The sequence below is a fragment of the Frieseomelitta varia genome, unplaced genomic scaffold (genome assembly GCF_011392965.1).
Source record: "Frieseomelitta varia isolate USP_RPSP 00005682 unplaced genomic scaffold, Fvar_1.2 scaffold_473, whole genome shotgun sequence".
In the NCBI taxonomy this organism is placed as follows: domain Eukaryota; kingdom Metazoa; phylum Arthropoda; class Insecta; order Hymenoptera; family Apidae; genus Frieseomelitta; species Frieseomelitta varia.
Window position 1 is genome coordinate 96,611 of NW_025110227.1, and position 17,817 is coordinate 114,427.

Genomic DNA, 17,817 nt, shown 5'->3' on the forward strand with positions numbered 1-17,817 from the left:
AAAAAAAAAAAAGAAAAAAAAAGAATAGATAGGGAAGCTTTCTAAAGAGCAAAAGAACGTGGAAAAATAAAGAAAGAAATAAACATCTACACTCAGTCAAAGTCACGCTCCTGCGTCCTGAGAAATCTAGTCGACAAAACTAAAACTCTACCGGCGTCACTTTGTTGATTCTACGCGTGTAGAACGTCTGTTTGGGCGTAGAATTATCGCCGCGGATCACCCTGTACATGCGCCGTGCAAAGAAACGCGAGGAAGTAGGCGCGTGTACGCGTGCAACGGGACGTTCCTACGATACACGGGTTGGCACCGCGGACGAGACCGTGGAAAGAATGCTGGTGGAACAGAGAGGGATAGAGGAAGAAGGGTAAAGGCAATGGCAAGAGGGTGGGCGAGGCGGCAGGGGGGCGGAAAGAATAAGGGAAGCAAGGCAAATGTCAATATCGACGATGCATCGTGAAGAGAGGACGCACTTGGGGCGGGAATGAGGGCGTAATTAATCGTCCAAGCAAAGAAATTCTCTCTTTGTCCTGTTCCCGACCCGCGTAACAACTCCCTTTCGACGCAGCCACCCACCCACCCACCCCTCCTGTGTCACGCGGCGAATTTTCCGCGTGCTCGCTCTTGTTTTGAACCCGCCTCGTCGTGCTTTTCCCTCCGGCAGTTTTCCGACATTTTTCGAACGATCGTGCCTCGTGTGCCTCGCAAGTTGGATCAACCGATTCTTCCAAGTCGCGCGTCGCGGTGGAAATTACGGGATGTTACGGGATTGAAATGAACGAAGCAATGATGTAACTTTGAAAATACGAGGCTTGTTTCCTATCGTGTTGAGAACTACCTGATTGTCAGGTGTATGAGAATGTTTGAAATTCTGAATTGGAGAGATTGTCGAGGTAATGGACGATAATTACGATTGATCGAGGAGAAGATCTAGCTCGAGATGACGATTTGGGGAAAGAAAATACAAAACAGCGAACACAGGTGGAATTTATAAAATTTCTTATCGCGTTCTTCGAACATGATCGAAGGATCGGTAATTTTCTCCAGACGTTAGAAATTAACAACGTGCGAAGGTGTGATTTATTCACGAAAATTTCCCCGAACGAAATTTTCAATCAAACGCGACAAGTCCAAAAGTCGAATTGTCCAAAATTCTTTCTATACTATTTTATCAAATTTACGTGTTTCGTGTTAATTGATTAGCGTGTATTACTAAATTTAGTAATGTTTCGTTTTGCACGTTTGCCACGGAATTTCATGCTCGGTCCGCCAAATAACAGCCGATAACATTTGCTGTTTGCATTCGATAACAATTTAACGAGCCTCGAGGAAAAAGGCTCGATCCTTTTTTACACGTAACCTCCCTCCCCTCTTTTTTTTCAATCAGATACGAGCGACTTTATTAACCGATATTTATCGAAGATGTCCCCCAAGATTCCTCCCGGTCCCGCTCTCTTCCCCCACGTTCGCTTGCAAGTTCGGTTCGATGCTTTCCTTGGAAGTTTAACGGGATGGATGCACGAGAAAGCACGTGTTTGACAGCGTTATAATTAGCTTATTAGTCTTACGAGATGAATGCGTTACGCACCGTACCGTAATATCAGCGGAGATGGGCTTGTAATTTTAATAAATCGCCTCGTTCCCGCGTCGCCCTTTGCAAATTGAAAGAACTTAATTCAATTAATTAATTTAATTCGAAGAAATTAATTTTACCCACGACTTTCATGATCATCCGAGTCGAAAGAAAATTGCAATAATTATTTAATTCTTTTTCTCTTTTTTTAAAAACAATTGTGACGATTGTGACGATCAATTGTAATGATTTCCTTCGCGATTTCTCGATATTTAGAAGGTTGGTTACATCTCACACATACATTTTTCATTCTCCGTTTGGAAGAAATATTCGAGCAAGAAACGACCTACTGAAGCAGGTAACGTTGTAAAAAAGGAGGATGATGAAGGAGAGATCAATGAAGGGACAAGCGATGCTCGATAGTCATCTGAAGTCTAGATCGGTAATTAGAAGCACGCGATTCCCAGACAGCTGTCATCGATCTTACGATAAGTTAATTAAAATATCTCGTAGATACGTTTCCTTGTGTCTCTTGTCAACAGATGTGTGGTTCTCGATAAGAAACAGGAGCCTCCAAACTTCCATCAGGCAAGATTTGGACGACGATCGCAAAATATCAGGTGGACAGAAGTATCAAAACTGTTTGTTACCTGTATCGAGCTTAAAATTTTTCTTTTTTCTTTCAGAACAGTTCACTGCTATTCACGTGGAGTATGAGAGTTTCTTATGAAAATTCATTTTTTTAAATAATTACCAAGATTAGAGTCATTGCTCTTCAAAAAGAGATGGAAAAAAACTTGACTTTTATAATTATACTAATTATAATTTTATAATCTTATAATTATACTGATTATAATTTTATATTATGAAAAACAACACAATAATTTTTTATATTACAACATAGAAATTTTCTATATTACAACATTCTATATTAACAATAGAATTTACTTTAATATTATAATTTCTTTACATTCGAATCTTTCTTCTCGATCCCGATGGTTGCAGCTAACCATCGAATTCTTTTCCCTTTTTTCTCTTAGAACTACCGTGATCCAAATAATTTTCAAGGGTTGCAGCCCCGAGGGATTGACTGTTTTTAGTAGAAATCTCGTACTATCAACGCGGAAGAACGAGTATATACTTTCAAGTTTCCAAGCAACGAAGGAAAGGAAACAGCACGGTGACAGCCGGCACTTGTATTTGTCTAAAGCCCCGGCGACGCCGAACATTTGCCCAGAAAGATGGTATTATAACCAAACATGGGGCTGTTCAGATGAAATGATTAGTGCCAGGACATCTGCTTCTGTCGACGATAAACGTTGCGACGGAATGCTTGTAAATTCTTTGATTTCTCTCGTTGTCTCGAGAGACGATCCACGATACCGATCTTCTCTCTACCAATCCACGTATTTTTCCTTTTCCTTTCTTCATTCTTCGTTTTTTCACTTCGACTATAGACAAGCGGACGTTTTATATATATATAAAAAAAAAAAGAAATTCTTCATCTTCCAAAATTTATTCTCTTGGAATTCTGAAATTCGTCGTTTCGTCTTTTAAATTTCATACGTATCGCACGTTGAAGTTTCCCACAAGTACATAAAAATTCGTAGTCTGGTAACCACATAATATATCAAAATATATTATTAATTTTAGAAATTTCTATAACAATTATTCAAGCATGTGTATTTTCAATTTTATATTAATATTATATTTTAATGTACTGTTCATCGAAATCGTAGTTTGCCACGTCGTGTCTTGAGAGGGTCAAGTATGCATCAAGTTGGTTTCTTTCTCTTGATTTATATAGCAAGTTCCTTTTTCACCGATACACTCGTAACTCTGTGTTTATTTACGTAACGGCAGACAGAATATTTTTATACAAATTTCACCCTCCTCGTTCAAATAAAGTCCCATCCTTCCTTTCAAATATTTTTCTTAAAGGAAGTCCCAAGCATAATAGAACCTCCGAATTATTCGAACTTTCATTTTACGAATATCTTAATACTCAGTATGTTGTATTACTGCAATAAAATGTCTATTAAATAGGCGATCAAGCAGCAGACAATTTTATTGGATTAATACATTTACAACTAATATTCGAACATCGATTTAAAATAAAGAATAAAATAATGATTCGGATCTGCACAATTGTTAAAAGCCAAAATATTTCAACACGAGCGTCTCAATTTGCCTCTCAGCAAATAAAATCAACTACCCCGGAGATTAAAGCGATTAAAACTCGAGATCTTTGCGCATGTATTTTCTCAGCGATAATTCTTTGCTTTGTTTCGTTTTTTTTTTTTTTTTTTTAATCCGATCGAACGAAATAATCGAACGAAAGAAGGAGGAATGAAGTTTGGAAACAGCGAGATAAAGAGAGAGAGAGAGAGAGAGAAAGGGATCGAGACAATAACGTTGAAAACGAAAATAACCATAGGGAACGGAGGATACAAAACGGGAGCGGAATCCCGGATTTCCGTGACTGGTCCTTCGGCTAATGAAAGAATTCGACATCGAGATCCTCCCCGCGCGCGCGTCCCTTTGTCTGCTCTTTTCATTCTCTCCTCGCCCGGTGCTCGCGTTCACGTGGCCGATTCTGTGAAAGTGTCGCGCACAGCCGAGGGTGTTCGCGATAAAAATGTTGAATGCGTCGCGACGCGTTCCCCAAAACGGCCGTGTTTCAATGGGACGCGTGCATCGTACGCGCCCGTCCTCGAAACTCGTTTCACAAAACAACTGAAAATTCGCGCGAGAATTACGCGGCTGCTGACTTCGAAACGTCGTCTCCCTTCCTGTTTTTCCTTTCTTTCTTTCTTTCTCTTTTTTTTTTTTTTTTTTTTTTTGCGGACACACTCGTCGTTGTCTCGCCAAACAGTTGGAATTCTTTCTTCACGCACGGGGAATCAAATCGATTTAATTCGCGAGATATCCTTTAGAAAGTTTTTCCCTCCGTCTATATTTTTTTTTTGAAATTGAGAGTCAACACTTTAGGAATGTGTATGGAATATAAAAATGGAAACGGTTGAAGGACATTTGCGTTCTAATCGAGAAGTTTTTTTGCAATTTGGGCCACTTACTTTGAAAACGACGCGAGCCCATTTTTGAGATCATGCCGATTGTTACAATTTTTCTATTTAGCAACGAAATTTCAATTGGTGAAAACAGATGGTTATCTCAAAATTTAAATTTTGAATTCTTTATAAATAAAAAGGTTATAAATAATTTCGTTTCCTTAACCTCTTGCGCTGGAATGTGACGTGCCACGCACGTCGAGAACTCTTTTTGTCCCAAAATTGCAATATTTTCTCAGCTCTAAGTATATTTAGGTATAACCCAGGCAAAACGAATAATAAATTTGTTAAACTACTTTTCAATAATCTCTATCCAGTGATGTTACACCGACGAGTTCAAAAAGAGAGCAACGAATCGTTGTATACGTATGGTCACTCGTTATGGTCCGCAATCAGTTGCCAGCGCAAGTGATTGATTTCCCCCAGAAATTCTCATTTCTTCCTCATAATAATCTTCGCTCGCTCATTGAAATTCGAAATTCCATTATTTTGACATTTCATTCCAATAAACATCCTATGTTCAATTAATTTACATTTCCAATCAATCTTCAGTCAAAGTAAGTTCTTACCATCTACTAATTCGATGAAAAGATATTCTTTCGGTTCAGCCAATAATCGACTGTCAGCTCGACGAAGGGACAAATGTCGCGCACGAAGCTAAACGGCCAACGACTAAAGTATTTCGTCGTTGTGAGTTCGACGAGATGAAAAAGCGGAAGCGGGGACGCGGGAAAAGAAAAAAAGATTGTCGAAATTCCCGCGATAGTTAAAAATGTCCGCTTTCTCGGTCAGCTGACTTTAATTTCGTCAAAGCGTATCCAGCGGGCGACAGATGGTCGGCGCGCCGTTCGAAAGAGCCGTTGCACCCATTAGAAGTGCGACGGTTAAAAATGGTAGGTACGTCCGAAGGACAGGTTATCGAGCGTACCATGTGCACTCTCTCCGCTTGCAACCGCGTGTGCATTCCCGTCTTCTCTCTCTCTCTAGCTTACTTCTCCTTCTTCTCCTCTCCTTTCTCAAAACGGAGCTCTCTGCCTTCTATCCCTTTCACTTTTACGTATTATACGCGGAGTGGAAGGACAGAGTTGAGAATTTCAAAAACGAAACGAAGGAAGAGCAAAGAGGTATTTTTATTATTTAATTATTCGGACTGTAACTCTAATTAATTCTCAGGGGGAACGTAATCTGCGTGTATGCCGAGTTGGGCTGTAAATGTGAATTTTTATTTTTTGGTATTGTTAATATTTGAGTATATCTCGGGACGAGTAAGAGGATTCCGTGTAGAAAGCAATATTTTTCCGCTAAAGAGAAAAATCGAGTTTGGAAATTTATTATTATTTATTGAATATATTATTATATTATATTATATTTATTTATATATTATTATATTATATTATATTTATTTATATATTATTATATTATATTATATTTATTTATATATTATTATATTATATTATATTTATTTATATATTATTATATTATATTATATTTATTTATATATTATTATATTATATTATATTTATTTATATATTATTATATTATATTATATTTATTTATATATATTATATATATTTCGAATTTAGCTGGCAGATATTTTATTCTACCGATGAAACTCTCGAACATTGAGATTGAAAAATAAGTATACACGCAATTATTACAATTTAGCGTACTATGATAAAACAGATTCGAATAGATGAAAGTAGACAATGCATTGGAATAAAGATTATTAGATTGAGACGGAAATGCTTCTGATGGAAAAACTAAATACCGCTCAAAGATCTTAGAACATTTTTCATCTTTAATATCCAATATTTGTCACTGGTAAGTAAAATTTTTAAAATCAGCTCACTGTTACTGTTTATCATAGCAGATTTTTCGAATTTTTTTTTTACCTTTGACTTGTTCAAAGACTAAATATGTCATTATGTTCCTTATATACATAGCTTCGAATGTAGCAATACTTTTTTTTTTCTTTTTTAACAAAATAATATTCTATTTCACTTTCACAGCAGTTCTTACAATATTTCCAATGCAATCGTCTCTCATTGTCCCGAGCGATGTAATTCAAACGTGAAATTGCGCTGGCCTCGGGATTAAATTCCGCTCGGGTTTTTCAATTTCCAAAGGATGAACGTCAACTCGCTTGTTTGTCAGGTTTACATGTTAAATCAAGTGTCGCGGGGGATGATTTCTCGCCCTGTTAGGGGTGGATCGATTTGAATCCGCGGCTGTTTAAATCGGCGTCGTACGCAATAAACACGAAATATTGATCGCCGGTAAATACACGAAATACGTAGAAATGCGAGCGACGTGAGCGAACACGCGATCCACGTTGCCATGGAATTGTTATTTAATTGGCGTCGAAGGGAAAAAGAGAAAAAAAAAAAAAAAGGAAAGAAAGAAGAAACTACGTGGACCTGCGAGCTCGCTCGTACGAGTGAAAATATTTTGGTTGAAATGAAAATACAAACAACGAACAAGCTACGAGCAAGAAGCAGAACGAACAATTGAGCAGCAAGCAATATATAATCAGTTACGTGAAGGAAACTAAGCTCGAAAATACAAATTGTACGTCTCATAGATCAGACATTTCATTTCTCAATTTCAGCAGATTACATCGATTGCTGATTACGATTGACAATAATGTAAGTCACTTTTTATTAATTCTTTGAATGTTAGTCCATACTGGAATATTTTACAGATAATCTGGTATATTTGAAATGTTACATATTATGATGTAATATGAAATATAATTGGTCTACTTATTAGAGGTTCAAAGAAAATAACATATTGCAATATATTGAATAAATATATCAAGTTTAAGATATAATATATAATATTATATTAATCATATAATTTATTCTGAATTCATTTCAATTTTTAAGTTTTTAATAATTTTAATAATAATAATAATAATAGTTTTAATAGTCTTAAGCACTCGAGTAGTTAATTTCGTGTTGATGATATTTAATAATAATTAATATTTTCCAGTTCTGTCGGGTTGATTGTTTCGTCGGTCGCGTCTTAATACATTAATCAAACATCATCTTCCAAATTCATCAATAATAATATCAATCCAATATCAATTTTGTTAATCTTAACAATAATCTCTTGATTTTTCAATTCCACAGGACTTTTCACGAAACGAAATCCACATTCGCGTTCTGAATATTATCTATAAAAGTCTCTCTCATTTATTTAAAGTAAAATATCTAGAATTTGAAAGGACGCTAGAATTTGAAAATTAAAGAAAAAAAGTGAGACGAGTTTAGAAAAATGGTGTCGAATATTTTCGAATTAAGGCTGTCGCTTTAGAAATATGTCGAGATAAAGGAAATAGTTGTCGATATCACGAAACGAAGTGAAACTTTTATTATGTCGCTATCTTTGAAACATTAAATTATGTCGCTTATAATATCGATTCCAACCGTGAAACGATCAAAATATCTTTCAGACTAACTTATATACTTATTTATGTACGTGATTGGGACGTTCAAGTTGGATTCTTCGGGACATCGACAAGAACGTAGTAATCCGACGGTGATCACGATCCCGCGTGGGATTCCGTTTCCTCCGAGAAGAATTAAGCCGGATTGGCCGTTCGTTTGAAACGAAACGCTCGACCACGAGTAAAGAAATAATAATAATCTCGAATTATTTCCGCGTGGCCAGCCGAAATCGATGACTTCCGAGGGTACAGCCGTGCGTGCGCCGCGATGGGGTGGTTGCGGAGGGAATTAAGGACCTAACGCGCGTTATGTTCGATAGAAACCATCGTGTGAGAAAATGAAACGCCGACGAGCAAGGGTTTTCGTTCTGCCAATGTGCATCCTGATTGAAATTCTTCTTGTCGTCTGGTGCTGTCAATTCACGTCAGACTTGGGGAAGACAGACGAGGATGAAAGTGAAAAGGGCCACAAATGATCGTGAAAGTTTCGTGTCGTGTGAAAGAACGATAATTTTAGTTGAACTGTGCTGTACTAAGCACGTAAGTTGAGATTGAGTTTGTTGCATGAAAATAATTGAATCGTGATAGCACAATTATGCATTTAGATCGGAATGTGGCACTCGCGCCCGCCAAATTCCACTGCAAATTGTAATTTACATCAAAACGTATTAATTACAATCACAAAGCAACATATGGCAACATGTACACAGTAGCACTTTGACAAGCTACAGTTCGATAATTGTATAATATTTTAAACAACTCGCGCAAACTTGTACAAGAATTCCATTCGCGTTCCATTCATACGTTTTTCCAGAAACGGAACTTTGCAAACAATTCACCGTTCTTTCTTTCAGCGATGAATCAATATTTCCGATGCAATCGCACCGAGCGTGTTTTCATTGGAACTCGTAATTTAAATGGAACAAAGAATCTGACAAGTTCGAACTTCGAGAAATAAGTATAGCGTAACGCGTTCGGCCGCTTTTAACGAGTTGCAACTACATCGTGGCACGCCAATTGCAGCTACGTTGTTGTAGTGGAGGCCCAGTCCGTGTGAACGCGCGGTAAATGCGTCGCAAAGCAGCAGTTGCAGTTAGAGTTAGCGATCAATTCGGCATCGTGCCACAGGGTTGTTGCAGCTGCATCGTAAATGCCGTTGTTGCGATTCGACAGCTATCCTTTCTTTCGCAACAATGCGGTACACGCTCTAAAATCACAATTAGCTCTTTCTCTAATTGAATCGGCCGAACCTTGTTAAAGAATTTCAAATGCCGCGAAATTGCTATCGAATTGTTACCAACAACGGAAGATCTCGAGACGGTTGAAGCGAATTTTTTACAATCGATGTTTTAAGATTGTTTAAATAGTACCAGCAACAGCGCTAACTTTTTGAATTGAGCATTTTTCACAAGGCTTCGAATTTTTCAAAGTAAGGATTGCTGAACAATTCCTCGACGCACAAATCTGAATTTTCTATCAATGATTGTTCCAACATTTTTATAAGATTCAATAAATTATATAAATTTTTACTATACCTTAGTAAAATATACTTGTGAATTGTCTTGAAACTTAAATCTAGCTTTATAAAGTTGAAACTTAAATAAAGCTTTATACCAAGGAAAATTATTTTAGAAGAAAAAAAAAGAAAAATGAAAAAAAAAATTCATCGTTACTCGTGCCTAAAAATTCACACGGAGGCAATATTAATATTTAAATGGAGTCGCGAGTAGCCTAAAAATAACATTACAAAAATTCGTGTCATTTAATTTCATTTTATACCTCGCGTCTTTCTCGACAGACTTAATAAAAATTGAATCAAAACGAAGCGAACTAACAATAAACAACACACACGTGAAACAATAAATTTTTAAGCTTTCACGAGTTCAAGAAATGATACCTTCTGGAACGGGACAAGCTACTAAATTTTCCCGCATCCAGGTGCGCGCAAACGTATCCGGAAACGTATCTATAATGCAGCGGATAACGGGGATAATGATATTTCATGAAAAATCTATGAAGTTTCGCGGTTGGTTTTTCCACGAATGGATCGTTTCGGGCGATGCGTTTTGCACGCGCGTCAACGGCAACGGCTTTAATAATTATTTTTACAACGTTTCCGAGTACACGGCGACCTTAGGTCTGTCTCGCTTGGCCGGTTTGCAGCTGCCTTTCCATACAACCCCGTGACACCGTGTACTAGGGTGCCTGGCACTTACACGAAACTGCGCCGATTCACGCGCTAACAGTCTGATATTGCCGCTACGCTCTCTGTCTCTCTCTCTCATACACACACACGTGCGTTTTTCCTATCAAATTTTTATCACTCACGTTTGTTCCTTCGTTCGAAAACTTTACCACCGCTTGATCGATGCTCACACTTCGACATTTCTTTCTGTCCTCACAGCGCGTAAGCCTGTATTTTTATTAACGCCTCGAATTACAGAAATTCGATCGATCTGTGATTTTTTCACGGAAATTTTACGTACACAAGTATTTTTAGAAACTTTGAATTTTCTACGTTTCAGAGAAGAAGAAGGAGATGTTTTTTTTAAATACACAAACAGAAGCAGATTGGATTCTTTTTATTATATATTCCATGCACCTCTGTAAATTTGCAAATTTTAGCAAGTTTTGGTAGTTGTTAATATTAAGTAAATATTGGTAGTTGTTAATATTAAGTAAATATTGGTAGTTGTTAATATTGGGAAAAATTATACTGTTCATATCATTTACGGTGTTTGTGGGAAGCTACGTGTTAAAATTTTTTAATGTACTGTTAAAAAATTGTCTAACGTATCGTTTAAATTGTTCTGTTGTTAGGGTGAAGCAACATTTGTTAACATTTTCATACATTGTTTTAACACATTTCAATAAATCAATTATAGTAAAAAAAGTTTCATATGTATCGGTTTATATCGTTATGTTATTCGATTGAAGCAACGTGCTAAATTAAATTTAAAAGTGTTGAGTTGAAAAACTAAGTTTCGAGGCTGGTGGTCTACGAATTGTAGCGAGAGAAGAGGTTAAATATTTTATGGTAGTACTGCTACGATTCGTCACACCATTCCTTTTCCTAGATATAACATGTTTCAACACTGAATTTGTATGCAAGCAAGAGAACAGAAGATAGTCATTTAGTAAAGAATCGACCCAACAAAACTACTCTTATCTTTCTGTCAAGGTCAGTGGAAGTAAAATAAGATTTCTGACTGCAATATACTGTAACACGAACCAAGAAAACTATTAATTATCCATTTTGTCTGCACGAGGAAATAATTTCCTCGAATAATTAATAAATAATCTTCAAAATAATTTCCTAAATTGTTATCTCGCAAAAATCGAGATGAGAAATTCCCCCGTGAAAGATTTATACTCCATTTCACGTTCTCGTCATTTCATGAAAATAAAATCATTATACATTACAGTTGAAGCTCAAACTCAAGTCAAAGTCTACTCTCTGGCAGGAGGAAAAGACACGAAACGAAATAACTGGCACAAATTTCCACGAGGCACAATGTCATCGACGACAATCGCGTGGATCATTATTATACTATCAGGCGCGTTTATCGAATTGAATCTGCGGGTTTTCAGCGATTCGTCGTGTAATTCAGCGAAATAACACCGCGGAAATATAACCTGGCGGAGGGAAACCGTGCCGAGTTGAAAAGGTTCTGTTTACGGAGTGGATTAATAAGCGGTCGGATATATGTAACAAGCCCTCCTCGACCTTCCGACCTTGTTCATGGGAAAACCAGCGGCTCAGATGACTGCCCATTGTAGGTTGACTCCTGAGAAAAGCTGAACTGAGCAAGACCAGAGTCATAGAAATGTGATTTGAACAATGCCCGACGAGGAAATTGCCACCCGTTTTATGACGTTTCACTTCGGTTTGACTTGGAGGGAAGTTGATGGATCGCATGGTAACGCGAATGTTGGCAATTTCGCGCTCTGTCGGTCATGGTGTGGTATATTCTTTCTCGTCGATTTTTCGTGCTGCCAGAAAAAAAAAAAAAAAGTGTACAAATCTAATTTCAACCTCGATCAAAACTCGTTCCATTTTCTAAATTTTCCAACTCTTTCGCCACTTTGACAGTAATTAAAACGACGAGCCAGTTTTGCAAATGATTTATTTCTGGCCTCTCTTGCTTGGTAAATAGCCGATACAACGATAATTTGCTTCATTGGGTGAGTTTTAGACTTCTGCTTCTACTTCTGTTTGTCTTACTGACTTTTTAACAACTTGTTCCCAGTTCTTTCTTTGTAAAATTCAACAATTGCTTCTTGGGAGAAGACTATGAAGAAGTTTGGTGTTTCGTGCTTGGTACTTTCATAGCGTCGTGAGCCCCGTGGAAACGACGGAAGCAACGTCGCGACGTTGCGAGCAGGTGTAACGTGCTTTTAAAACAGCAGGGGAATACTTAATACTTGTTTTTCTGCACCAGGTATTACACCTAGCCAAGCATGCACCGTCCGTGTAATTTCTTTATTCGAATGATCGTTTCAGAACTTGCTGTTCTTTCAGGAGTTAGAAGAATGCGCTCTCAATTTGCATTTGATATCGATTGTTTGCCGAGGAAAAAGAGAATTTTATTTTCGAGAATATACTTATTCTTGTATATTGTAATATATCATATCACATAAAATATAATATCACATAACATTGCTGTGTATAATAATATATAATAATATATAATTTGTATTATCATTGCAAATATTAATAATATTAATATTATATAATATATATGAATATTTATATTAACATTTATATATTGTTATATAATATAATATATAATATATTATATATAATTATACACAATATTAATATTTTTATATATATTATAATTGTATAATTATATTAATATTATTATGTATAGTGGGGTGCAAAATTGAGTCAATAACAAAAGTTTTTAAGAAAAATATTTTTTATTGTTAAATAAAGTATAAAAACATGAAAATAAACTTGACTATCTGATTCGTTATAGTTTTAGGAAACTGAAGCTATTTTGTAACATTTAAGATTAGGTTTCTTCCTGGTAGAAAAAATTAAAAAACATAGAATCAATTTTGCACCAGAATTTATACTGAAAAAAAAAATTCTAGACGCATCTCCTCTTAGTTCAGTAGTGGAACTACATGCTCGTGTTATAGAACAGTGCAATCAAATGCCATCTGATTTCTGCTCAAGACTGTTTGAAAATGTGCCAAGACATATTAGAGCTATTATCTAAGCAAATGGCTTATGGACAAAATATTAAGGTATGATAAAGCTTGTAAATCTGACTATGAAAATCTTCTGGTGCAAAATTGATTCTATGCTTTTTAATTTTTTCAGCCAGGGAGAAACCTAATCTTGAAAGTTAAAAAATAGCTTCAGTTTCCTAAAACTATAAAGAATCAGATAGTCGAATTCATTTTCATGTTTCTATACTTTATTTAACAATAAAAAATATTTTTCTTAAAAATTTTTGTTATTGACTCAATTTTGCACCCCACTGTATAATGATAATATAACATATTATTATATAATTTCAAGATGCAAATTCCACATCATACTACTAGTCAAAGAAAGTAATACAATCCAGCATCTTAAATTTCCTGACACTCGCGTTGCCTTCTCTATTTTTGGTCAAAAAGCCTAACGCGTCATTTGATTAATAATCGATAATCAAACGCATTACTTTCGAGGGACACAAAAGCCCCGCCAGCCGTAAAAATTGCCAACCGTATCATTGCATTCTAGGATGAATGAGAACAGACGTTGATACGAATGTTTCGCATTGAAACATCCAATTGGAGTGTAAGTTGCGCAACGGGGATGGCCGAACAAAAAGCGGGAGGAGAGGAGGGGGGGAGGGGTGAATTCAAAGGGTTATTTATTACCGCACGGTAAATAGTGTTTATTACGAAATCCCCTTATGCCCTCCCCCGCCCAGGTGCCTTCCTTTTCATTACAATTTTACATAATCCGACCCGTACTCATTAGGAATTTACGTAACCCCGCCGATCGATATATTTCATTCATCTAATTTTAAACGCTCTGCAACAACCTTCACCCAATCTATTATTGCCTCTCAACTTCGAACTACTCTCTCTCTCTCTCTCTCTCTCTCTCGTCGGCATCCCCCTCGATTCCATCTTCCGATGAAAAACATCCGAACCTCCTCGATCTGTGAAATTTTATAAAATGTATCTTCTTCCATCGTACGCCCGACAGAAATAGATCTAACCTAGCCAGTTCTTGGTTCTCTCTCGCGATTCGTCCGATATCATCATTGAAACGGACGGTTATTTTCGAAGAGTTGACGATAAAAGAGACTTGAATACTAACTTCAGATAAGGAGGAAACGCGATTGTGATGGGTGTTCAAATGTCAAACGGGTATCTCATTTCATTAAGAGCACGCCAGTTTCGAAGTTGTGCGAGTACGTGAAATATTTTTCAATCTCGAGAAGTTATTTACTAGGAAGTATAAAAATTTGTACAAAATACGAATAGATTGATGGCATACTACCTTCAAATCCCATTCTACGCTTTTATTTTTAATTGAGTATTATTAGAACTCAACTCCCTAACCTCTTGCCACGCACGTCGAGAATTTCTCGTCCCAAACATGCATTTTCTCAGTTTTAAATATATTTCCTAACAATAGACCTCATGCTACAATGCGAAGTATACCTATACTGCTAAGAAAACAACTCAGAGTCAAGCCTACCCTAAAAGACAACCTAATCGACAGCGGAACATCATCAAGCCTGCTACAATGTTTAAAACACAGCAAGATCTACAACAACATATAAAAAATCCCTCCTTCTGTTGTCGCTAATAACCCATGAAGTTGATGCGACGTAAAATAAGTGATTTAAAAAAAAAAGTATATTTAAGTATAATTTAACAAAATTAAGGCAAAACAAAGTGATAAGTATATTAAGTATTAATAATTTCCGTCCAGTGATATCATATCGACGAGTTCAAAAAAGAAAAAGAAAGCGACGAATTATTGTATACGGTTTCGGTCACTCGTTACGGTCCGCGAATCAATTGCCAGCACAAGGGGTTGACAACCTATCTATAAATTTCCCAATCAATAATATCAATATTTTGCTCCTTTTATCAAATTCGGATTCGAACTTGTCTTTTAATAGCTAAATACGAATAATAATATTCGACAAAGATTCCTTTAAATCTCCGCAACACCCACGGCCAATTTTCTACGTACAAGCCAAACACAGACGTGCTCCGGACTCCAACCTGACGCAGCGCAGACACCCTAACGGCGCCGCCACCGATTGTGAAACGCGCCAAACTGTTAAAAGATTAACAGGAGCGGGTGCCTCGTTAACCTACCCATCATCTCCAAGTCACCCTCCTCCGATCAACGCTTTGCCACCTTCTCGATTAGCCCCCTCGGGCCACCCTTATCCGCTGAAACAGCCGCCTGGCAACAACCTTCCTTCCTTCGTACACGAATTCTCCATACACCGGGGGTGACACGTGGACAGTCCACGTGGTTGTGTTATTGTTTCTCGACGGGCGCGTTTCTCTCTTGGGCCAGCAGCGGCCGGGAGTACGGGTTCGGAGGGTCAGGCACCCCAGAGCCCCGACCCTCCAGGAGGGATTTCATTCATGATCCCGAAACCCACCCCCGAGTGTGTAAGTGTGTTCCGAGTTTCTCCAAGGGCTGTGAGGGCAAGCGATACATTACCAGCAGAAAAGGGTAGTCGTCCTCTCTCTCTCTCTCTCTCTCTCTCTATGTCTCTTTCTGTTTTCGTGTCTCTCCTCATGGACTCCTCGGGCTCGTGCTCACAAACCATAGAGGCATATGACATCAGTAGGGAAGACTTCGGATTTGGCCATTTGATATCTTAATACCGGAGGGATGGCGCGGAAACGTACGGAAAGAGAGCAAAAGGGACAGAAAGAGAGAAAGAGAGAGAGAGAGAGAGAGTATCAAGAACGACGCCCTCACGTTGCATTCTACTTAACGCGGCGGCTGTTATGCCACCGAGAGCCAGAGCCTAGGTCAGTTACCGTCCCTTCTGTGTCTCGATTCCGGGATATCCCTTTTCGTTTCTGTCCCTCGTCGTTGGATCGCGTTGCTCCGACGGCTGCCTCCGGCTTTTGAAACGACGAGGCGCGCGAGATCCACGCGTACCGAGGCGTACGCTTTTTGGGAACGTACTGTTTTGGTTTCCTTCAGGTACTTCGGGTCTAAGCTTGGCCAAGAGAAGCTTTCTCCCGGCTGTTTTGCTGTTATTTACTCAAGTGGATTATTTCGTTAATAAGGTGGTTGACTTGTTCCTCTCTAGTAGCAGTTTGTTCAAGGGCTACGCAGCTCGGCTCTTCGCTCTGTGATTTGCTCAGGTAGCCAGGTAAGTAAAATTAGGTGTTCGGTTTCGGAGAAATTGTGCGTGGGAACGAGCGTTGTTACAATGTTACGAGACAAGCGATTGAACGAATGATCTTAGCAATTCTTTATAGTGGAAATTACAGTGTCTTTGTGTTATCGATGAAACTTGAAATCATTTTGCAGATCCTTAAGAAAAGTATAGAGTTGTCTCGTCTTGAAGAATCGATCAGCCAAAGACAGAGTAGAATTAATTAGTTGGAAACAATGAAACGATAAACACGTGCAACAATTTGGAAAATGAATTACAAACTCTACGTCGAACGATATTGTAACATTCGATGAATTCCAAGGTAAAGAAGATCTTCAAACTGGCAACTCGAAAAACAATCCACAGGTACGAACGATGCCCAAAGAAGTAGAACATTTAGGATTTGTTCAATTTCTATCGGAGTACCTCCAATTAAAAAGTTCGAACAACATTGTAACGTAACAGTCAGTCGATTCTTAACCACTTGCGCTGGCAACTGATTGCGGACCATAACGAGCGGCCCAGACTCGTAATATTTAGAATTTTGTTGAATCCGAACATTTTCAATTAGAAATCGAAAGATTCATAACATTCGGTCAATTGTACCGTATCGATATTTTCAATTAAAATTTTCAATTAAAAGACAGGGGAAAAACAGATGGATCCTCGATCTGATCGGCTCAGATACGATCCACAGGTGCGAACGATGTTGATCAATTGGCGTTCTTCGCGGTTCGCTGAATTTCCATCGGGATTGTCGAAACGGAATATCTTTAAAGGCAGCGGCGGACGGTCGATTTGCTTTGGTCTTATGACCCTGATATCGGGGAAATAGGATGGATTTCTCTGGCGCGGCGAGAGAGACAGTTCGTGTTCCCGACCCTGCCAACAATCGTAACACCACCCTTGCAACCAGTCGCCTCCATTCGGCGAGAGAGAGGGCTTTTCCACAATCGAGGGTTCTACTTTATCACGGTTTCGCTCTCCCGCCCCTTTTCACTCCGTCCCCACCCACCCACTTTTCACCCCTCTTCCCGTCACCCTCGTTTCTTTTCGCCTCGAAGGTGGTGCAGGCAAATCTGTACACGAGACACACTCGCGCGTCATCTCGTATCGATAGGGGGTTCAAAGCTTTCTCTGGTGTATTTCTTTTTTTTTTTTTTTGTTTGTTTGTTTGTCTTGAACCGAGGTGATTCGTAATCTCAGGCTAAGTTAACGTGAGAAAGGAGATGTGAATTGTATTTTGAGCGTCTCGTCTACCTCCTCTCACCCTTTTCGAGCTAATTCGTTCGTTGACGTCGAGCGTGACCTTTTTTTTTTTTTTTTTTTTTTTTAATTTTTAATTGGAAATTT